The sequence below is a fragment of the Penaeus monodon genome, chromosome 19, assembly GCF_015228065.2.
Source record: "Penaeus monodon isolate SGIC_2016 chromosome 19, NSTDA_Pmon_1, whole genome shotgun sequence".
In the NCBI taxonomy this organism is placed as follows: Eukaryota; Metazoa; Arthropoda; class Malacostraca; order Decapoda; family Penaeidae; genus Penaeus; species Penaeus monodon.
The window spans coordinates 33,114,758-33,115,262 of NC_051404.1; the positions used below are offsets into that span (position 1 = coordinate 33,114,758).

The 505-nt window shown below is 38.8% G+C and overlaps 1 long non-coding RNA gene across 1 annotated transcript in view; it reads right to left on the minus strand.

Annotated features, from left to right (window-relative positions):
• Positions 1–505, minus strand: part of LOC119585472 — a 15,863-nt gene continuing 15,358 nt past the window's right edge. Inside the window, exon 2 of the long non-coding RNA XR_005229895.1 lies at positions 1–120. This is a non-coding gene — a long non-coding RNA (uncharacterized LOC119585472). The remainder of the gene's footprint in view (positions 121–505) is intronic.

Below are 505 nucleotides of genomic sequence, written 5' to 3' on the forward strand. Positions count from 1 at the left end.
CACACGATGAGTTCACTTGTTTTCATTTTTTTAAATTTCTCTCTTTGGTGATGGTACCAATCACATCACATTAATGCGATGATTCAGCATTAATGCTATTTATTTTTATAAATATATATTCTGTAAGGAGAAAAAAGGGGAAAAGGAAGGTTAGTAGACACAAAACATTTTAAATCAAAACACGAAATTATCTTAGGTTTACGATGAATTTTTAAAACCCAGTCAATATATATCGCGACTGAATTAAAGTGTTGAAAAAAATAAGGAGATACGGAGAAGGAAGGAAAAAAGGAGAACGAAGAGATATATAATGAGAGAAACAAAGGGAGAAGGAGAAGGAAGAAGTGGGGGTATGGGGTCGAGTGAGGTGCGAAGAAGAGGAGGAGGAGGAGGAGGAAGAGGAGTGGGAGGAAGAAGAGGAGGAGGAGAAGGAAAAGGAGGGGTAGGGGGGAGTGAAAGATGAGAAAATAAGGGAGGTGGAGGAGGAGAGGAAAAGGAACAGGAT